This window comes from Lynx rufus, unplaced genomic scaffold (assembly GCF_022079265.1).
Source record: "Lynx rufus isolate CCGP_SWC_20201006 ecotype Redwood Valley unplaced genomic scaffold, mLynRuf1.p SCAF_7, whole genome shotgun sequence".
Taxonomy (NCBI): domain Eukaryota; kingdom Metazoa; phylum Chordata; class Mammalia; order Carnivora; family Felidae; genus Lynx; species Lynx rufus.
Window position 1 is genome coordinate 29,903,610 of NW_025814889.1, and position 22,657 is coordinate 29,926,266.

Genomic DNA, 22,657 nt, shown 5'->3' on the forward strand with positions numbered 1-22,657 from the left:
TCCACAAAATACAGGCAAAGCAGGAAATGATTTCCCACTTCAAATGATGTCTGCAGGAGGGCATTCTCAGTGGGAGTGGACATTCAGTTATAAAATTAAAAATTGAAGAGTACTTAATAATAGCTTCACAGCTTGTCCTGGAGTGCTCCTGGACACATCACCCCTCTGTCTAACTATAACTATGACGTCAATCTGATTTAACTCAGTTTCCTTGTGTCTGATCAGCATGCTCACAAATGATGGGCATTCTCTACCCTTCCCTTGAAGCAGGTGTTAGCTGGTGATCTGGACCATTTCTATCTAGATGATGGTGACATCTGCATTCAAGTCCCTTCTAAGTCAAGCTCTAAAAGTGAGTCCAAGGCAAAATAAAATCTTATATTTTAATGGGACACAAGCAAACTGGATACTCAGAGATGTTCTAGGTAGGGAATTATGTTGATGCCCAACCTATTATAAATTGGCACTTGCATAATAGGGTCAACAATTTGGTAATTGATATGATTTTGGTTAGACAGAATCTGCACACATACACCGTTTGGGAAGTGTAGAGGAGTACATGAGAAGTACTCTTCTGGCCTTCATCTTCCACTGACCCAATTTCCCTGTCTGGTCACATTTGTTTTTACAAATTTCCTTGTTCTTCCAAAGATGGTATGTATCTACACTCATACACACATACACAGATTATATGTTATGTGTGCATATAATTTTTGTACAAATGGTTGTGTATTCTATACCTTATTTTTAAACCTAACATTATGATTTTGAAGCTGTGTCAATCTTTCTGTCTGCTGTATAGTGTTCCATTTTGTGGTATAATTTATTGAATCAGTTGCCATTAATAAACTTTTAAATTGTTCCCAGGCTTTTGCTGTTACAAACAGCTGTGCAGTAGACATCTCTGTACATACCTCGTTCACATATATATGAATATATTTGGAAGATACATTTCTTAAAGTGGATTTGATGGATCTTATTTTTTGTCATAATTAATGATACACTTCTGTTTTTTTATTGACCTTTTTATTTCTACATTTCACTATGTGGTCTGTGTTTTTTCTTGCTTTTTGCTGATTATATGAAAAATATAAATTTTTCTCTAGTGGTTTGTTTTAATAAGCATGTGGTATACTTTACTTAAGACCTCTATTTCTTTGATCAGCATTCTTTGACTCCTTACCATATTAATGGTGAAATCAGCAATTTCCACTTCTTAGTACTCCTTCTAGTAGCTGATTTTGATTTTTATTACTTTATTATATTTGTATATTTTAAAAAGTTGTATTAGCTGGTTTGTCAGCTTTGCTGCCTGGCTGTGAAAGTTAAGGAAGTCTCTACCCTTACATTACCTTCCCCCCCCCCCTTTTTTTTCCCTCTGAACTGTGCTATTTATATAATGTTTCCATTGTTAGGAAATCTCTATCTTGGATATTCAGGACTTCACTACGCTATGTCTTAGTGTTGACAATCTGATGTAACTTTGTATTCCCTTGAATAAGATGTGCCATTTAGGATTTAGAGTCCTCTCTCATTAATTCTGGATCCAATGAATGTGTCTTCTTTATTGATCATTTATCTACATTCCCTTCCAATTCTTGTTTATTGCCATTTCACTTTCTCACTCTTGTCGTCCACTGTCCTTATGTGTTCTCAGCAGTGTCTATTCTCCTGGGTGCTGCTTCCAAAGTAACCCTCATATTTCCCTAAGGGCTTGTTTTTTCCACCTATTATTTCACTTTATCTTCCCTGGGCACTCATAACCCAATGGAAAAATTCTTATTTCATCAATCAATAGCTTCATTACCTTGTGAATTCTTGGTGATACATGGACTTGATGCTAATTTTTGCCTGGGCTGTAGTGCCACATTTCTGGCATATTTCTGATGCTTTTTAATTTGTCACCACACCACTGCTCCCTAGCCCCCATGCTCTGTCCCTTTCAATCTTTTCTCTTGTAGTATCTTTGTATACTACATCCCAGGATGATTCCATCTGGCTATCATTTCTCTTTAGGACGGGCATTCTGGACCAGCAATTGCAGGTGGTACCTAGGTGGGAGGAAGAGAACCTTGTAAGTCATAGGAAAGATCCTCCCAGCAGAGTCATGTACAAGAGTGAGCTCTTTCAGACTTCTTCATGCCCAACAGAGACTGGCAGCACTGTGTGCCATGCACAGGCCTTCACCTCCATCTTGTCTGATGGATGGATGGGATAACTGTGATTGAGCATTCAGCTCTGCTTCTCATGTTTCTGGAAGACAGAGGAAAGGGGCAGTTATACCTTTATTCTGTCATTTAAATACTGGAAATCAATTGCTACTTTTTAATTGATATTTAATAATAGATAAAAAGAACAATGGTCCTGAGGCAAAATGAGCCACCTCTGCTGCTTACTGGCTATGCAACTTTGGACAAGTCTTCAAAGCTCTCTGAGCCTGTATTTTGTTATCTGTTAAATAGAGACAGTAATAAAGCCTGTGTAGTTTGACTCATGGGGTTGATACGGAGAACAATGACAAAAAAGATGCGAAAGTACTTCAAATTGAATTCACTATATGTTAGGTGATGTCATGATTAATAATAATGTAATTATTTTGAAAAAAAGGAAATCACCAACTCTTTACGCCCATCTTAGTTAAAAATTTTGCAGGCCTCAGAAGGAGGGAGGTTCAAGAAAGTATTTCACTCACTCTGGATTATCTTTTTATTTCCAAGGGGACATTTCAAATTTTAAAAGGATGTGCCCTTCCAAGGAGTCATCTTAATTTTTAAAGAGCCCCAAATAAATCCCTTATAATTTTTATTATCCACTTTTATCACCCTTCTTTCCTTGCTACTGCAGCTTTAAAGTGAGCTGTCCATTATTTGTAGGAATCTTTTAAGTTCCAAAAATAAATGACCTTAGAACTCATCAACAGTATCTCCAAAAGTCAGCTTGAGGGAATACTCTAAAAATCTCCAAAAGAATTTTATGTCCTTGCTCTGGAATGATGTTCTCAGAAAGCCCCATTAACCAGAATCTGAGTCTGTTTCAGGTTTACTGGGTATTTGTCACCAAAGCAACTAATGAAGCATTTCTTACAGTCCCAGATCTCATTCATACTAGAAAACCTGACTCTCCTATTTTGGAAGAGCAAAACATATTGGCCCAAAATATTTATTGGTGGGTTTTAAAATTATCATTCATATCATATACTTCTTCAGTGAAGGTATTTCAAATATAGATCAAGAAAGTATGTCCCTTGTGTTTTATAGGGTATATCACTAGATTCACAAGAACTGGAAAAGTGATTCTGTATTTCATTCACCTTATTTAACTTTATAAAAGCTATACATTTCAATAATCCGTCGTCAATCATTCAACAAATATTGAAGAATGCCAATTCTGTTTCTAGAGCTGTTATAGGTGAATGGGGATATAGAGATGACACCAATGACAGAACTGAACATTTATTTTGAATTTAGGATGTGCCAGCCATTGCATTAAGCATGTGTTATCACATCAAATGCTCAAAACATTCTCATGTATTAACTTCTGTTGTTGTAATACATAATTTTTTTTGGATTACAACAAGAAATATTGATTTCTGGCTCATATTATATTGAGGTTGGGGGTCAGCTGCAGCACTGCTGGTCTGTTTTGGGTCCTACATGTCTTCTCATTCTGAAAACCAGGTTAAAGCCACTTTCCGAGACAGCGAAAAGACTGATGGAAACTTGCAGTGCTTTTGAAATCATGTTTTCAGTCATGACAAACATCTCATTCATTCTGGTTCCTTTGGCCAAAGCAAATCACATAGCCACACCCAGAGCCAGTGGAGTGAACAAGTGTACTCCATCTACTGAGAAGACTGGCAATGGCAGTGAGAAGACAAATAATTATGAATAATCATGCAGTCTGCCCCAATTTGTTCTTCTGCTCACAAGATGCTTTCACCTCTCCCCAATTTCCCAAAAATACCAGGCATTGGGCTCAGATGTCCAGAATCTGGTGAATATATATCATGTCTGCTGGCTGCTCTTCTTGATTCAGTGACCTATGAGTAAAGTGAAAAGTTGTCAGTCCTCTTATTCTCCTAAACCCAATATAATACAATAGTGAAGTAGGGACACTTTATTAAAAAATTGGAAGAATGGGGGCACCTGCGTGGCTGAGTCAGTTGAGCATCCGACTCTTGATCTCAGCTCAGGTCATGATCTCACAGTTTGTGAGTTCAAACCCTTCGTTGGGCTCTGCACTGACAGCGTGGAACCTGCTTGGAGTTCTCTCTCCCCCCTCTCTCTGCCCCCACCACTCTTGCTCTCTGTCTCTCTCTAAAAATAAATAATTTTTTTTTAAAAAATTGGAAGAATTGGAGGTACATACCAGTCACTGGTGAATAACAGTTCTGATATTCCACTGAACAGAAGTTGCAAGTTCCTCTACACTAATGGTAGGGACTGCTCCTTGATTTGCTCCAGTGATATTTTCTGGGAGTCATTTCTTAGTCTGTGTTCTCCATGATGTTTGATTGGACAACTCTTCCTTTTCCGTTATCCTCCTTGGCCTTTTCTGAAGTGAGTATCAGAAAAGATGCCATTTGTGACTGACAGGCTATTTCAGATTGCTTCACACCTGTAGAAGACTAGGGACCCAAGAGTTATTTATGATTTGAATAGTTGTAGTCTCTTCTAATCCAGGCTGGGAGTACTTTGGCAACAGCTCTCTACAAAATTTCTTTTTTCTTTTTAATCAGTTTGATCCCAACAAGTTTCATGTGAGTCAATAACCATACCCATAACTTTTCAAGAAATACCTTCATAGATACTTTGATCTTATCAAGCTTCAGATGGATGCACCTTTAGTGTCTTTTCCCTGAGCCATTTGTCTAACTGAGATCATTTACTAAGGCCATATTAATCTAATCAGTAGACTTGACCAAGGGTGTGTTGGATCTGTGAACAATCTTTGTCTGAATTTTAGATTCTTTAACTTGTTAGAAATAAGAAAGTTTCAATTTTCAATCCTAAAAGTTCTGAAATTTCTGGATATTTGCAGCTCTGCTGGACTCTTCTTGGCAATGGTCCCTGTGTCTTCTCGTTCCCGAACCCAGGATGAAGAAGTAGCCGCTACACGAAACTTGATGGTCTCAGGGTGGAGGTCAGAACACAAGAGCTCATCTAAAAACCTCTGCTCAGATGAGGCAAATGTTCATCTATTTATGGCCCATCTCGGCAAGTCACAAGGCCCTCATATCCAATCAGTGGCATGAGGATGTCTACAGGGAAAACTGGAAAAGATGAAAAGGAAATGGATAATTGTGAACAAATGATACAAATCCATGCCTCATGAGGTAGATACTGCTATAACTCTCTTGATAGAGATGGAAATTGAGGCACAGAGAGCTTGAGGACCTCTCTTGGACCTTGTCCTCTATCTTCTTAGTAGTAGAGCCAAGATTTCATCTTAGGGAGTCTAACTCCATGATGTTGAATCATTTTCTAGACTCTTCCTCTGGGAACTCTCATTTTTGTTGAACAATCTGTATCATCTTGTCTAAATTTTCAGCAGGCTCCAATGAAAACAATTTTCGTGGAAGACTCAAATACAGGAATAATAACGCTTTTTGTAAAAATGCTGTGACAGATTTCTTCAAGAAATAATTCATTAAATTGATGTCAGTTATAACTTGTGAGATCATAAAGCTCAATGCAGGAATATTGAAAACATGACAGTACTCTTAGGGCAGCATATTGAATAATTGGATCTCTTCAGAGAAGCTCTCAGCTCCCTCTCAGAATTGCTATGCTACACTCTCACCTAGACTCTGAGAATATAAAAACTTAAGGTATCAAATAGTGAAATGAGTTCAAATTCCTGAGCATTACACTCAGTTAAGGAAATATTTTGTGACAAATCTTAAAATATTTGTCATTATTAGCCCAAGTCTCTGGATTCAAAAGTTCTTTTAAAATAACATGGTCAGAAAACAGCAATTAAAGCCATATGTTACAAGCCTGTTGTAGCAAGAATTCCAAGTGAGGTGTTTTGGTCCTTGACCCTCCATCCTTTTCCTACTCTCATTTCTTCAGAACTGGCTCAGATTTTCCTGGAAGAAGAATTTTTTGTAAATATCATTCAGGCTCATCTCCAGAGAGGCATGGAGATCAGACCTACTATAGACTGCAGGTCCCAAACACTCCCTAAATAAATATATTTATATACACATTAAACAAAATTAAAATAAAAGCAAGAATGGCCTTGAGGAAAGTCATAAAACACAGCTGATACCCTGAATGACGTGTACAAGATAGGAGGAGCAAGGAGAGAAGTGATTTGGTTTTATGGAACTGGTTCTACCCTGCCTTATGGAGGTAGCCAATCAGGGCGGCAAGAATGAGGTAACCACTGCAAACCTATTGGCAATAAGTTAGAGATAATCTGGGGCTAGACATATGCGCTGGGAGTCCTTCTGGAGAAAAGCGAGCCAGCACCATTGGTATTTATTCATACAGTGGAATATACCATGTGCAAGCAGCTAGTTTTTCCCTGAAAATTTCTTCACCCACTGAATTAGCATAGATTAACACAGGATGGACGATATCCAACTCTTTGTAGCTTTAATGGCATAGAAAGTTTATTTTTCACTGGAATCATAGTCTATTTGGTGGGTGGCCTCCCATGCATCAACTCTGGCACATCGCCCCCATGCTTCCATCTTGTGACTCTGCCATCTTTGGAGTCCCAGAGTTCTCCACCAGAGGTTTCTGGTAGTGGCATCTTTCGCATTTGCCCACGTGTCATAGAACTCAGTCACATGGCTCCACATAACTGTGTGGGACACTGTGCAATTCAGTTTTCCTGGAGGACTAAGAAGCAGGTGTATGAGTTTGAAGAATGTATTACCAAGCCTTGTAGAGGGGAAACCCCTTACAGGTAAGAATTGAGTGATGTCTACTTACCGCGAAGAAGAATGCAACTGTTAAGTCAGAGGAGTTCTTTGCTCTTTGGTAAAAGAAATGTTGAGCCCTTGGCATCTGGTACAGAGCTCTTCACGGTTCAGTTCCAACCTGCCTAGTTTCACCTCTTGCTGCTCACTGCCCAGCCTCCACCTTCCCTACCACATGCATGTAACACTCCTACCAGATCAGACTAGTGGCTATTCTTTGAATGTGTCACATATCTTCACACCTTTGGGCATTTGCAAGTGTTTCCTGTTTGAAACACCAACTCACCCTACACATAAGAACAAGCTCAGATAGCTATTTTTCTATGAGACTTTCCTTGAACACACTCCTGCAGGCCCAATTAATTACCACCTTCCGGACACTCCCAAAATATCCTATATATTACTTTACCATAACTTACTATGTTGCATCTTTCTTATTTGCTTGCCTACATGTCTTTTCCCTGTGCTGTAAAATGATAACTGAGTGAATCTACACCTGGGAGTCCTGAAGGCTGTCACTGTCTCACTGAAGAAACTCTTAGTGAACATAAGAATCAAACCATAAAAGACTCTTAAATATGGAGAACAGAGCCGGGGTTGCTGGAGAGGACGTGAGGAGGGATGGGCTAGATGGGTGATGGGCACTTAGCAGGGCACTTCTGGGGAAGAACACTGGGTATCATATGTAAGAGATGAATCACTGGGTTTTTCTCCTGAAACCAGGACTACACTGTATGTTAGCTAACCTGAATTTAAATAGAAGAAAAAAAGAAATAAAAGTAAACAAAGTCATATGAAAATAGAAATGAAAAGAACTTACCTTTATGCTAAACGGATAGATATGACATACCTGATATTATTCTGCATTTTTAAAGATGTACATGTCAAGCTATATGAACAAATTGAGAACTCTTCTTAAAAAAAAAAAAAAAGGAGTCAGCCAAAATTTGGAATCAATAAAAAGACTGAGTTTTATTGAAGAAAAGTTGTAAGCTGTTTGGAAATGTGTTCTAGATGCATTATTCATCTCTGGAGAAATATAAAAACTAAAAGTGTAAGTAATGCATTTCTGAGGCCAAGATAATCATGATGTTGTGTTCTTTGCACTGCTCACCACAGTGCTGGTTCAGGTGCATGGAAAAGAATAAAACCGAGCTCAGGGAGAGCCTCTGATGAAATGCAATCTCCACAAATTTTCATGGAGGAAGCCTCAAGTTTTGGAGAAGTGCAGAAAAGAAATAAGCTTATATTAACATTTCATTGCATGATCCCTGCAAAGGGTGCCCTTCCATGGGGGACTGTTCAAAGCTCTGAGCTGAGCCCTGCTGAGACTTACTCGGAACCCTTCTTTCCCAATAAATAGGCCTGAATTTCCACCTTACCAAAGTCAACACAGACAGCTAGAGTTCAAAAGAAAATTTTCCATTACCATAACGGATTATAATAAAAAGCATTGGCTGAGCCTCTTCCTCTCTCTTTATCTTGGCATTTATGACTTTAGGTTTAGTAACTTTCAGGGTAAAATGAGTTCACTCCTTATTCAGATTTTTTTTTTATTTTTTGCACTCCTCATTTCATGTGGTTGTATTTATACAAGCTCACAACCTCTCTCCTGGCTCTGATTCCTCAATGCCTCAGGCCAGACCTTCTAAGACAGACTTTCCCAGCAGTCAATGCCGTGGTTATTGCTCCCAGTTTGGTTAAAAATAGACCTTGTACTGCTGCTTCAATCCTTAAAGAATAAGAGGTGAGGTCATTTTCTGCTTGGAGAGTGGATCCAGACAGAGTGATTGGCACTAGCACATTCAATTGCAGAAGAAACAGGTGTTAAAGTGACTTCTCCCATCCTATTAAATATCCTTTTCACACATTGATTCACAGACATGTTTCCATTCTCATGACTGAATAGGCAACGCTGTAATTTGTCCGCTCCATCCATTTTTTCCTACCCCTTGGCATCAGAATCTGCCTAGATAGTCTATTGTCTCCCTAAGTTTCTGCCCAAGGTGAGTGCTAGAGGGATGATCTTATGAAATTAAGCAGCGAAAAGCAACAGGCATGTAATTTGCCAGGGCTAGCAGGCAATTGGTAATGGGCTTCCTCCTACTGCTTTTCATAAGCTTTCTGACAATAGCTCTAAGTTACTAAAACTTCAAGCCACAGAAATGACTCCACCACAAAACTGGGGACAAGGCAGGGGCATGTATAGAAAGAGAGAGAATTCTTAAATGAAAGTACCAGACACTAGAAATAAGGAAAGTATCAATTAGACTTCTTTCAAGTCTTTCAGCTATTGTATAACATATTACGCATAGGATGTGTGGAAACCAACAAAACATGTTTACACTTGAGCAGGCTAGTTGTTTGCAAACCTCCTAGTACAAAAATCAGGGTTAAGAAGACAACTTTAGCTGTAAGTCCCAAAACTGGGCAAATGAGGACAGAATAAAAAAAAAAGGTAGATTTTAAAGAAAACTGTGTCCTAATGCCAGTTTCAATATTGAACATATCCCTGACTTTGAACAAATTACTTCATTACTTGAGACCTCAGTTTCTTCATGTGCAAATTGAGGAAGTAAAATTAGGTGATCTCCAAGGTCACTTCTGGCTTTAATGTTCTGTGCATGCCACATCTGTATATCATATCATCTGGAAAATCAATTCCATTGTTACTGCTTTTAATTTATGTCACTAGAAAATGGCCATAACTGTGAAATTAATCTCTTGTTGGTTTGTCTTACTATTTTCAATTCTGAAAGAGTCTGTGTCTATGTGTGTATATGCATGTCTAGGATATGTATTTGTGTAGGGTGCTGTATTCAGATTTGAAATCCTTAAAGTAACCAAGTAAAACCATTGTGTTTAGGAGACTAAAAACCAGAGGGTCAGGCTCAGGGAAACTTAGTACTTTTCTTTCTCTCCTTTTTAAAAATTTTCTTCCAGGGGCGCCTGGGTGGCTCAGTCGGTTAAGCGTCCGACTTCAGCTCAGGTCACGATCTCGCGGTCTGTGAGTTTGAGCCCCGCGTCGGGCTCTGGGCTGATGGCTCAGAGCCTGCAGCCTGCTTCCGATTCTGTGTCTCCCTCTCTCTCTGCCCCTCCCCTGTTCATGCTCTGTCTCTCTCTGTCTCAAAAATAAATAAAACGTTAAAAAAAAATTTAAAAATTTTCTTCCAATGACCCATCCCCTTCTCTGGCTTCTCTTTCAGAATCTGAGAAAGTCTCCTGTAGACCACGGTGCTGCTGGAGAGGCCTCTAAGCACCATGCTTCTACTGCTGCCTACAAAGATCACGATCATCCACTCAGGGAAGGTTAAGGATAGTTAACAGAAGACCCGGAAGTGTACCAGACTGGAGAGGAAGCTAACTGGGACCAGGGGAAGCTAAGGATAACACCAAAATGGTGAGGAAGCAGTTTTGAATTTTCAGGCCAGTAGACTTTTTGTAGATTCAGAAGTACCCTAAGCAAGATTCTTTGATGACTTCTTGTTCTACAGTTGGAAGTATTTTGGTGTCAGCTGGCTAAAGTGCATAAAGCAAAAATCAGTATTTCTTTGAACATGTGCTTTTGCAAAGTTTAGTCTTCCTCAGCCTGGTTATTTGAACTTGTGCTATAAATTCCTCTGTATGCATGTTTCAAATAACAGACATTATTTCCCTTTATTCTTACTTAAAATGAATATAGACAGGAAAAAAACAGTTTCAAAACAAGAATTAAAAAAATAATAAAATTCCGTGGTACAGATTCAACATAATGCTCCAAATTATTTTGTTTATATAACTGGGCTAAGATAGTTGGCCTAGTGATCTTTAGCTGGATTTTATGTGTGTGTCCAGCAGAGTGCTATTAAAGAAGTTAAAACAGATTCCAGCTTGCTGCTAAGCTGATGCTGGTGCTGGAAATAAGACCTGGCTGGTGAGTGGGTAGGGGGCTCATTAGGTGTCTACTTATTTGAGGTGCTGAGGGCTCCTGGAAGGAAACCAGCCTAAGGAAAAAGGCAATGGGGTCCAGACTTAACCCAGTAATAAAGCCTTATTACAAGTTGGATGAGGGGAATACTGAGTCTTTCACTCTGCTTTATTCTTGGCTGCTTTCCACTAAATTCATATCCCAGGAAAAATGTTTCCCTACATAAGGACTGTTGTCCTAAAAATTCTCATAAGATGCGGGGGGCACAGGGAACAGATCCAGGGGCCCCAGTGTAATGAGTTGATGATCAGTGGCATGATGACCTTCAGGGAGGGCAGTGAGTGTGCTCAGCAGACATGACGTGAATGACGGTGCAGACAGCGGAGGCAGGTGCCTGTGGATATGCTTCCTGAAGGCAGCATGGGAATGTACGGATGAGGCTGTCTTGGACAGGTATTGCTATGCCCCATAAAGGCTAGACACCACAAAAGGGAAATATTAAAGAACCCTGGAGACACATTCTGAAGGTCCCTAGAAATACCTGAAACAAGGGGACACTGAATGCAGGGAACCAGGCAAGACCAAAAAGCAGCAAAATTGTAGTGACAGAGGATAAAATTTTTAGTTTGCCCTCTTGGAGCTTATAATCTAGTTGGGAAGACAAGACTATCACACCTGAAAGACTAGGAAATGATAAGAATAGGAAGTGATCAAACACTACTGCATTTTGAGATTACATTTGGCCTAATCATAGTGGCCTTTGTGAAGAGTGTGGAATATGACATGGTCTTAAAGACAGAGTGGGCATTGAGTAGGCAAAGAGTCTTCTAGAAGGGGTGACAACTGCAGTCCAATAACAAAGCCTTCTTACAAGTACACTGAGCCCTTGCCACATGCCATGGAACTCATTAGGAATTTTATGCGGAGCATGACTAATCCTCACAAAAACTGGTAAGGAAGATTTTATTTTCATCACTGTACAGAGGTGAAAAATGGAGGTTTGGCTAAATTAAGTGATTTTCCTTATTTGCAGTTAGCAAGGGGGACAGCTGAGTCAAGAGCGGATCACAGATCCACCTGTTTCCTAAAACAGTGAGAATAAGAATGTGGCACAACAGTTAGGATCCAAGCCAAGCCAAGGTTTGTGTGCTGTTGTGTAAGGAAAGGGGAAGTCGCTGGTGACTTTTTGGTGGTGCTGGGTCGGGGGAAGACCACCATGGTATTAATCATGGTTGGGCTAATTAATCAGGAATTGAGATAGGAAGAGCTTGAAAATAAAGACAATCTATATAAGGTACACTAAGTGCACGTACATAAATAAAGGTGCATTTAGTAATCTAGACCTTATGGAATTAAAAGGAATGGTGAATTGAACAACATTTGAAAGGAAGAAACTACAGGCCTTGGTGACTTCCTCTTAATAAGGACCATAAAGCCTAAAGAGAATTGGAAAACTCTCAGGAAATGCTGCCTTCTATTTGGTGGGCCAGGTTCTGGCAAAGCTGGGTCAAACCATAAATCCAGGTCAGAACCAGAGGCCAGAGATCCTCAGACTCATGAAACTGGAACTGAAATCAAGCTCAGTTGATTTGGTCACAAGACTGGGCCCAGAACCAGGCACTGGGTGGGATGAGAAGGGCTGGTGATAAGGACCCCTCTGATATCCTGAAGTCCTTGTCAGGCCCAATCAAGGGTGTAGGCAAAACAAGAGATTTCTATAGACCAAAACCAGAGTCCCACAGAGTGTAATAAGCACAGAACTGAGATGAAATCAGGAATTTCATTTGTCTTTGTTCCAAGCAAGGAGACCAAGGGAAGCAATCAGCATCCAGCCGTTTAGAATTATAGTTTTAACTGAACTGTATTTTAGCATTGTCTCAATCTTTAAAAGTGGTTAGGTTCTACTTACATACATGATATTCCTCAGCTGAAATAATAAGTTATAGTGCCCTAATTCTCATCCTGGATTGTGTGTGTGTGTGTAAAATTGTCTAATGGTAAAATGTATCACTAATTTATTTTCTAGTGTCTAGGTTAGAATATAACTATGAGATATATATCAAATGAATTTCATGGCTATAGTCCAAATGTAACAAATGAATCATTTAAAACCATCCGCATATTGGTGATGCCAAATTTTTCATTTTCTTCCATTTTATAAATGCATCATATCTCAGCTCAAAATCAATCTATTAACCTTGAAAACATTTTGAGCTGGAATGAAGGTTAGCAGTGAACTTTGCGACCTTCCACGTGATATTAGTCATATTTAGCAATTATTATTGGCTTTGAGTAATGAGCCAGTTGAGACAGGAACAGTAACATGGCGGTTACCAATAAACTAGACTTCAGAGACCACAGGGAAAATAAAGAGTATGCAAAATCAGGCTTTTTAAGCCTCAAGCTTGTCTGCCCTAAAGCTCCTGCCTTTAAAAAGAAACTGAACATCTTGGCAGCTATTCTGATAAATTACACATAAAATATTCTAGTAAAATCTTTGTTATGAGATAAGGAATTCTGTTCAATGAATTTGAAAGGCAACCGAAGACTAAAACAACGACGTGTCTGCCTTCTAAACCTCCATTGGGATGTGTCTGATGGATTTCCCAGGTGCCAGGACTGTTGATCCTGCCATGAGCCTGGAGGAACAATACAGGTATGAGCTGAGCAGCATTATTTTAAAAATTAAAGCCCAAGTAAATGCCTCAACTAAAAATGCCTTAGGAATACATAAATATATTATCCTCTGGATGAATTTTATATTACATTATATTGATTTTAACACAATATAAAATATAACATAGATACTTTTGGATTCATAACGTGAAAGAACAGTTAATGGTTTGCCCATATGGGACATATGAAAATGCTTCCCTTAAATTCTTTTGCCGTGTTTTATGGATATTTGAGTTTCATACAACTAACACAGTTTGGAGACTTGTTGCCATAAATGGAATATTTTTCATCTCTATTATTTGTTAGACATCAAATAAAACAGTGCCATCTTTACTGTAAAAGGGCCCAACTTCACAGAATTTGAAAAGTATGTTAGTTGTATTGTTTTCTTAATTTTAAAATATTTTAGATATAAACAATCTCATTTCATCTGTGGTCCTTAAATATATGTAATTTTATAATATTACTCACAGAGGAAACACTAGATTTACCTCTAATGCCAAATATCAAGTATCTTCTACTTCTAAATTGGATGAAGTTTTTAAAAAGTTAGTTTCCTAGAATCTTTGCCTATGTTGACTTAAAGGTGAAAAACATTAATTTACATTAATTAAAAATTAATATAAAAAGATAGTCAAACCACAACTGTAAGCTGTAAAATTTAGAAATTTGGTATGAAAGATAAACCATCTCTGTTAGAATTGTGGGTAATAGAAAGTCACTTCTGGTAAATAAACTCAATGACCCTTCCAGAGAGAGAAAGAAATTACCAATGGCTGCTGACTCCAGAAATTCTTCCAAGAAACCTAGAATCATGAAAATTCATTCAGTGGAGTTAGGAGACATAGTCCAATTATCCTGGGAACCAGAAATTTTTCTACCAATTGTTGGGAGATTCTAGCCAAGTTTTTTTTTTTTTTTCCTTTTCCTGTCTTTTGGTTTTGCTCACTGTTGCATTGTATTAGCTGAAAATGTTCCGAATAGCTATAGCAAAAAGAACGAAAGATGGGTGGACAAACCTGGTATACTTTCGGTGTATCCCACTGCCCATCTACTACACTACTAGGTTCATTGTAGGTGCTCAATTCTTATTGCATTAAAACTATCCCCACAGAAAATGGAACTCCTCAGAAAATGGAAGCCTTCTCTTCCAGAAAAGATCCAGATACAGATCTTTGGGAGGGATTTCAGAATGAGCAATGGATCTGACCTATTGAGGCCCCAGAATACATTGGTTCCTGGCTAGGAAAAGGATCCAGAGGCCAGGTTAACCAAAACAATTTGCAGATAGATTTGAGTCTTATTGTACAAGACAACTGATTAATTCTGGGGTACATTAGTGGAGGACTGTGGCTGATACAGGTTTTATCCCTACAATTTTCAGCAATAGACAGCAATAGAGGATTAAATCACAAACTCGTCTTGAAATTAGTGTTTCACCAAGACCATGTTTATAAAGACATATTAGAATTTACTTTTAGTCTTTCTTTGTGGCAAGTAACAATGTACGTGTTTTGTTTAACCTCTTCAGATGTTTTGAAATGTTTTGGTTTAACTGGCGTGTACTTTATTAATGGCAGTTCATCTCATAGATCTCTTAATGACTTGGCTTAAGAACAAAATTAAACTTCCTGAATTTGATTTCTCTAAAACATATCCACCAAATGCAATTGCCCTTTCTGTCAAATAAGCCCTTACTGGTTTGTAAGTCTGAAGTGATTTTTTTTTTCCTCTCTCATTATGGTTGTTCCAAGACTCTTGACATTCTCTAAATCATCTTTCGCTGAGTACAAGAGGTCCATGAGGAAGTCAAGATCGATGATAGACTTCATCTCTCTTGAATTTTAATGCAAATGTCTGTTCCCCTAATCAAACAAAGGTTAAAAAAGGAAATCAAATTAGCTTATTACAAAAGCCAGCATAACTGAACTGACAAGAAAAATGCTTTCTGTATGAAAAGCCCTTAATCAATACTTTAAATAAGAATGTCACTGGAAAGAAGGGTTCATATGTGGTCAGTTATAATCTGCAAATCAATATGTTCTTTTTAATAAATATTTGACCACAGTAGCTCAATAGGCATTGCCCATAAAAGCTTCTTTCTTTAAACCAAAATGAAACAAAATTACAGCATAAATGTAATGTTCAGGGCATAACTAAAGCTGTGAGGGAATTCAGGGTTAGGGCTATTTCACCTTTTAATCATTGCATATTAAAAACAGATTTTCTTAGTACCTTGTTTCATGTACCAGTCCCTTACGTAATCTATCTGTTCAAAAGTAAAATGATGTTGGAAAAGAAATTACTTATTAGAGATAGATCTAGGTTCAAGTCTCCTATTCTAGGCTTAGTTTGACTATCTGGAAGTATTTAATCAAATACTCTACATGCAATAAAGCTTCAATTTTGGCAGGTTTTTAACTCAAGTCTATAAAAATGAAGCCATGTGGCAGGTGACTTTTTATAAATAAGTATACTTCCATTGTATTCCATCAAACCACAATCAGTGAATATCTAAGCACTTTCTTCATGCATAGTAGCATGTGTATAGGTTGTTTGCATTGTTACCAACATGACTTGGAATCTTCCACTTATTGGATGTGTGATCTTAGGCACATCACTTAATTTTCCATACTAGAAAGTATGTTAACAGGGATGCCTGGGGGGCTCAGTCAGTTAAGCGTCTGACTTCAGCATAGGTCATGATCTCATAGTTCATGGGTTCAAGCCCCACGTTGGGCTGTGTGCTGACAGCTCAGAGCCTGCAGCCTGCTTCTCATTCTGTATCTCTCTCTCTCTCTCTCTCTCTCTCTCTCTCTATTTCTCCCCTGCTTGTACTCTCTCTCTTTCTCTCTCTCAAAAATAAATAAACATTAAAAAAAAGTATATTAACATACTGTCTGGCTCATTATAAATGACAAATTGTAACTCTTACTATGAATTATTATTACTTGAATTCTGATGGTGGACATAGAAAGAAACATAATTTAATGCACAATTTTGGTTTTAACAGCTCAGTAGCATCCAGGAGAATTAAATAAAATATACCTTGGAACAACCCATCGGACCATTGGAGATACCTAACCATAATCTATAATTTTACTTTATGTCTTTAATTTGCTTACTTTCACTTTTGACATCAAATGAGAGAGTGGAAAATATGTTTTTTTACTTCTCTTTATCAGATAGTAATTTAGAAATAACTCATAGCAGCTTATTAGGGAAGTCCAAATCATCTAAGTATGCAAAGGGAATAGAATTGTTCCTAAGTTTCTGCATATAAAGTTACTCTACACGCAGAATACATAGCTTTTGTTCTTTTATTCTCCTTTTTTGAAATATAATTTTTTATTCTTTCATAGGAATTTCTTTCTTAAAGAAGTTTTGCAAAGCAGATTCCCTAAAAAAAAACGTGGATTGCTTAGCAGGATCAGTGAGGATGCAAGATTTATTTCCTCCTACACTTGAAAAAATATGTACCATTCTCGCCTTTCTGAGATAATTTTGAAGTGGTTTCTGCATAAAGTAAGAGGTCTTTCTCTTGAAGTATCAATGAACCTGACAAGGAAAGTTTAGAGTAAATTTACACATCAAAAGCCTGCTACTTGGCAACATTCGGAAGCCTCTAGCTACTGCTGCTGTGGCTTCTACTGCTCATTAATTATTCTTAGGTGACCATGTCAAGATTTCTAGACAATCTCCTTGGGAGCTAAGTGCTTTGAATGTTTTGAACTATACTGGTAAGTGGAAAATCAGTGTCCTTGAGTATTAGACACAGTGTTCTGATGAATTATAAAGTATATTAATTAAAATAAATGTTTTTTAATGGGACTCTTTCCTGACCTATTAAGGGTACCTAATTTAGGGTCATGCATACATTGACATTATGACTTTTTAAATGAAGAAAAGTGATGATGGTGACCAACATATGTGCAATAATTTCTAGTTTACAAAGTGCTCTATTTAATCATTTCCATATCTGTTATTTAATTTATCTCTCCCAGCTATCCTGTGAGATAGGCATTATTATTCACATTTTACAGAAAAGGAAAATAGATCCTTGAGAGTTCAAGAATATGTCCCAAGTTACACAGCTAGAAAATTGTCAAAATAAGATTTTAATCTAGACCCTTTAGCTCCAAATGATTCCTTCTTTCCTGTTACGTAACAGTGATTAACATTTTCCAACTTTTCTCCCTGTGTATTTGAGAAGGCTGAACATACCAGAAGTCCAAGATAGAAATGGTTAATGCAATTGTGTGTTTATGATTTTTCAAGTAATGCTATTTTAAACTCTCACATGTATGATTTTGAAGTCAAATCTATGGTTCAAAGTATTGGTATTTGAGGCCCATAAAAGTTGTAGATGTTGTATTTTGACTTTGAAACTGCAGGGATCAGGATTGTAAATAGAAAAGTTCAAGTTGCTCAGGAGTAAACTTCCTATAATAAAGTATTTTGTGAGTAATCACGATGTTCAGGACTTCAGCATTTCCAATTGTCTTGTAAATTTAAGATGCTCCCAAGTAATGAAGGGTGACCTATGGAAGCTTGCAGATTAGATATCAAGTAATTAGATTTGTTCAAGAGCTTATCTGCTACTGAGCAAAAATTGCAAGCTTAGTCTCATCTGGGATAATTCCTGTTTGCTTCCTGTCTGCTAATTTGGATAAAGCAAGGTCATTTCACTCAGTCTACCTTCTTTAAAACACATCTACCTTCCTGAAGGGCACTGCTTTCTTTAGTGCAGGGCACAACAAATGAATTATCATTATTTGGGGTTCTCATTATGAGATGCCAGAGAGAAGGCATTACTTATTCATAGATTTGGATAGAAGTGAAGCTGTTCTGATGTCAAGGATAGAATTACATAGCGCTTCAAGTATCTTGGCAGTGGGTGTAATGCTGAGAGAGCAGAGAGAAAAAAAAAATGATCTGACCTCTATCTGGCCTACGGGCTTCCAAATTATGTGACGTGTGGAATTTGTTGAGGGTCTCCATCAATTGATGAATGAAAAATAGCCATTGATTCCCTTGTGTGTACATAACACCATGTTCAAGACTAAGGGAGATGTACATGACAGGACAAAAACTCCTACCTTCTAGGAATGCATAATCTAATTGAGGACATCTCAAAATACTAAAGAGCAGTCAATGATATGTCCCCAATTAATAGTGTTTGAATCCTTGCTTTAGAAGCCAAGGGACAGAAAGAGCAATCCCAATGGGGAAGACTCAGGCAACCATTTACTGAACAAAGTTGTGTGGCATGTGGGTAGGATGTAGAAAAAAGGATAGTCCTGAAGAGGAAATCCACAATGGAAGGAAAATTATATGAGTTTGTTTTGGGGGACTGGAGAAAAAAAAGTCTAGGATATTAGGATGAGACCCACTGGGGGAGGGCCTGAAATGATAGCCTGCAAAACCTTCAGTTCACGACATATACAGCAAAGTGCCCTTTTTGAGGGGCAAACATTTTTGAGGGGCAGATGCTCAGATGGAGCTGATGTGTTAGAATGGCTTAGCTGGTGATATCAAGCATGAAAAGGTGGGTGAGTAGGGCCAGTGACTGGAGGTAAGGAAACCTTCCAGAAGATGCAACAACAATTCAAGACCACTTTTGCATTGTTCACATTAATGAAGTCTTAATATGTATCTAAGGAATTTCAGCACAAATTATGTGATGGTCAAGTGACCAAACCATCAAGAAACTTGTCGAGATAAATGATGGTTGATTTCTGTATGGGAAGAATAACAGTTGCATGAATGGTGGCCTGGGGTGGGAGAGGGCCATGGCTATGAATGGGAGAGGTGCTGGGAACAACTTCCTAGTAGTAACTCCTTTCCTTCTCTGGAAGGATCTCTGTCAACCCCATTGCAACCTTGTGGCAAGAAAGCCAGTCTGACGTAGTAAGATTAGTTACCCTAGGATAGCTCAGGAGCCCAGCTGGGAGGGGAAGTCAGTAGATAAGTACAGGAGATTGGCAGGCCTGGGAATTTCCCTACTTCCCCTAAGGGCAAGGTCATTATCACAGACACAGAAGATGGTACGCTACAAATCAGGGCTACAGAGAGCAGATGCTTGGTTGAGTAACTATGAGGTTCCCTTGGAGAATGGTAGGATGCCTGAGGAGAACAGGGGATGTCTGAACTGAAATTACAATTCTAAAGTCTCTTTTTAAAAAAATTTTTTTTTTTTTAGCGTTTATTTATTTTTGACACAGAGAGAGACAGAGCATGAACGGGGGAGGGTCAGAGAGAGAGGGAGACACAGAATCTGAAACAGGCTCCAGGCTCTCAGCTGTCAGCACAGAGCCTGACGCGGGGTCGAACTCATGGACCGCGAGATCATGACCTGAGCCGAAGTCGGCCGCTTAACCGACTGAGCCACCCAGGCGCCCCTACAATTCTAAAGTCTCTTTGACCTGAGTCTATTCTCATAAGGCAGGAACTAGATCCTAGGTTTTCTTCTCTGGGTAGACACCACTAACTAAAGCAATTGTTAGTCCTAAGAGGAAACAAAATAAAATCATAGGGGAAATTGCCAGGGATTTGAGGAGTACAAGCATAATGGAAAAAAGAAAAAAAAAAGGCAACAAATGGGCAAAATTCTCCCAGAGGAAGCAGAATTAAAAATCTTCTTTCCCTCTTGGCCACTATAGTGAGAGGAGCTGCCGCCATGTCTGCCTACCTGTGATGGATGGTCTCCAGTGGAATTGCTCTGGCTTCCTGATCAAGAGGAATAAGCAGTCATACAGCATGAACCCCAGTCATCTGAAGGCTGCAACTCCTTCGCTACAATGGGCTGATTCACTGTAAGACTGTGGGCGTGGAGTTGGGGCTATGGCAGAGGTGTAGTGGTGGTCAGGATGCAGAGATCTGGCTAGTGAAACCCTGTGACTTCCTGGTGCAGACCACCTTCAACAACACACTGGCCACCCTCAACTTCAGGCATATGACCTAGGAGAACACGTACCACCCAGATCTGTACTTGGCTGCAGTCCACAGAGCCAGTGCCATCCTGTGCAGCCAGAAGCCTGTGATAGTGAAGAGGAAGCTGCCTGCCCCACCAACAGCTCCTGAGTACCTGCCCCCCCCCCAACACCTCCAAGGCAATAAAGATGTTAACCACTTAAAAAAAACCTCAAAAACTGATCAAGTACATAAATACAAGTACAAAATAAGTACAATTAACATCACCACAGAGATATGGAAGACTACTGAAAAATGCCACAGGAAGAAGCAATTATAAAGAAGAATCAATTCGAAATTTTGACTTTGAAAATATAATTGTTGAAATAAGGGAATTAGTGGATGGTTGAATAACAGAATTGATACAGCTGAATAAATAAAATTCTCTTAAAAACATCACAATGGGATAACAAGATAGATTGAGAAACAAGTGAAGCTATAGAGAAGTAGAAACAAATATCAGGACAAGAGACTCAGAAATAGTGAAAAGGCAAAATAGAAGAGATGAAATATTTGCAGGCATACCGACAAAAGTTTTTCCAAAATTAAATGGTCGACCTGGGATTAAAACCCAGGAAGCTCACCTCTAGTCTTTGGACTTTTGGATACTTGCTTTCTGCTTTGGCAACCATTGGGCAAACTTTGAACTGGTTGAGAATTCAGCGAGCCTCTGGGTAGAAGATGGACAGTGTTGCACCATACCAGCGTTAATCAACTTCAGCATGTAGTGGAGAATAAGACATTACATATAATAGTGACACAAAGTATAACTCAGAATTAACCAGAGAGGAAAAAAACGGACTATTACTGAATGTGAAGAGCTACTTCTTAAAAGGTTTAGCTTGGGAACGGTGCAGTCATTTCCATGGGGCTTAGTCTTGAAAGAGGTTGAAAACATTTGCCAAAATACCGTGAAAAAACCTGTCAACAATGGTTGTATGAATAAAATCAAATATCCGGCTATTTCCAAATATCTGTCTGAATGATGTTATTGGAGTATCAATTTTTTCATTGTCTCTCTTCATCTGGGAAATGGGCACACGTGCAGATTTGTTTTAGTCGTGTTTGTTAAGGCATGGAAGTCAGAGCTAGCAGACATACCTTGTGACCCTTCCCATAATGTTTGGTCATGGAAATCCCCCAAAGACAACCTCTCCTCTAAGGCAGTTGGTGATGCCCTAGTGTGTTAACTTACTACATGAGAGTATGCAGGGGAAAATATGGCCAAGTACCTGGTGCAAAATGCATAACTGTGTGGATATGCAAATTATGTGCAGACATACCTAGAACTTTAATAAAAGTGTGATGGAGCTCAAATACAATTGACTAGAGGTTCCCACATGTGGTGCATCTGGAGGGAAGCCTAAAGGAGAACTGATCCCTGTGGCTTCTCTTTTCTGTTGTATCATGGACTATGCATCCCATGGAAATGCCTGGCACTCGGATAGTAAGTAATAAAGCATACTTATATTCATCACCTCTTTTATCTTCTTAGCAGCCCTGGACATGATTTATTTCATACTAAAACTTAGAGGGGTAGGGTTTCAAAGTTGGGAGGAACCTCAGAGAGCCCAGAACAATCCCTCCATTTTGTGAGTGAGAAAAGAGTTCCAGAAGAAGTAACTCACTCGTCTGAGTCCACAAGCAAAGGTGGTGGTTGAAGATTGGGGATTATTTGCCACTATAGGGATTCTTCAACTCTCTCCAGAAGCAATGGGAAAATGCAGCTATGACCCTGTAGTGCAGAGCTCCAACAAGCTTTGCAGAGCTGTGGTAGAGAACGAAGTGCTTTGTGAAATTTCAGAGGCTCCTGTCTCAGACACACCCCTGTTAAAGGCAGGAATTCCTGCCAGGGCTCCAAAGGGAGCTGGAGCCAGAGTCAGCTGGTAGGCCTCCAGCTTCCTGAGTGCTAGGCAGGGCTTCTACATTCTCACTTCCATTTCCAAGAAAGTTTGTGAAGAAGCTCAGGCCAAGCTTATTAGAAACAGGGTTTAAGGGCAATTTGAGCATCTCGTTTCCAGTCTTGAGGCTGCTGCTAAGGGTGAGTCTGAAGGCTCACAGGTTCATTACCATAGTCTCCTCCCTCAGAGTCTTGCATAGGACCTCAGAACAAGTTTAGTGGGGAGCCTGATTGTCATCCCATTTCCTCTGCTCTTGCACAGGGGGGTAAG

The 22,657-nt window shown here is 39.0% G+C and overlaps 1 long non-coding RNA gene across 5 annotated transcripts; it reads right to left on the bottom strand.

The window, feature by feature from the left end:
• Positions 1-369: 369 nt before the first annotated feature.
• Positions 370-20,425, bottom strand: LOC124501732 (uncharacterized). 5 transcript variants are annotated; one of them, XR_006959808.1, is made up of 4 exons: positions 20,206-20,423; positions 4,369-5,272; positions 3,964-4,039; positions 370-2,051 (listed from the first exon to the last, which is right to left on the bottom strand). It is a non-coding gene; the product is annotated as an uncharacterized LOC124501732 (long non-coding RNA). The 5 variants fall into 5 exon arrangements; XR_006959805.1 differs by having other exon boundaries at positions 370-2,253; XR_006959806.1 differs by lacking the exon at positions 370-2,051 and adding an exon at positions 7,782-7,845 and having other exon boundaries at positions 3,437-4,039; positions 20,206-20,425.
• Between the last annotated feature and the right edge of the window lie 2,232 nt (positions 20,426-22,657).